This window comes from Austrofundulus limnaeus, unplaced genomic scaffold (assembly GCF_001266775.1).
Source record: "Austrofundulus limnaeus strain Quisiro unplaced genomic scaffold, Austrofundulus_limnaeus-1.0 Scaffold2881, whole genome shotgun sequence".
Taxonomy (NCBI): domain Eukaryota; kingdom Metazoa; phylum Chordata; class Actinopteri; order Cyprinodontiformes; family Rivulidae; genus Austrofundulus; species Austrofundulus limnaeus.
Genome location: NW_013955283.1, coordinates 13,634 through 14,235, shown reverse-complemented (window position 1 = coordinate 14,235; position 602 = coordinate 13,634).

Here is a 602-nt window from a genome sequence, read left to right as displayed (position 1 = left end):
CCCTAATACGCCGTCGTAGGATTCTTTATTCAACCATTTTTTAGTCATAGATTTTTTTTAACTTTCAAATAGTAATATCTGCAATAAATATTTTGCCTTTCTGAAGTCCACGTGGTATATTTCCTAAATATACAGCATCAAAAGTAAAGTTAATTTTTGTTCTGATAATGAATCTGTCTGCAGACAATAACATCCCTCCAGTAAGAGATGATAAAAGGACAATCCTAGAATAGATAAACTTTAATGTCGGTCCCAAAGGTGACAGAAATATGGGGAAATGATCTGCAGTCGTTCCCACACAAGCTCCAGCAATGCCCAAGCTCTGTGTTTTTTTTAAATTGTTTTATTTTGAGAGCAACAAAGATTTTCCATGTGAGTTCTCTCCACAGGTGTGAACTAGTTGTAGTTCAAAGTTCAAACATGGAGGAGCTTGATAGATAGATAGGGGATAGATAAATAAATGGATAAATCTTTCTATAAAGGCCCCACGTGGGGTCTTTATAGAAAGATTATGAAGTGGGGCAACCTGGAGTTGAACCTGCAGTCACCAACCTTCCAATGACAGACTTGGCTTCTCTACTCTCTGCGCCACCAAATTAATG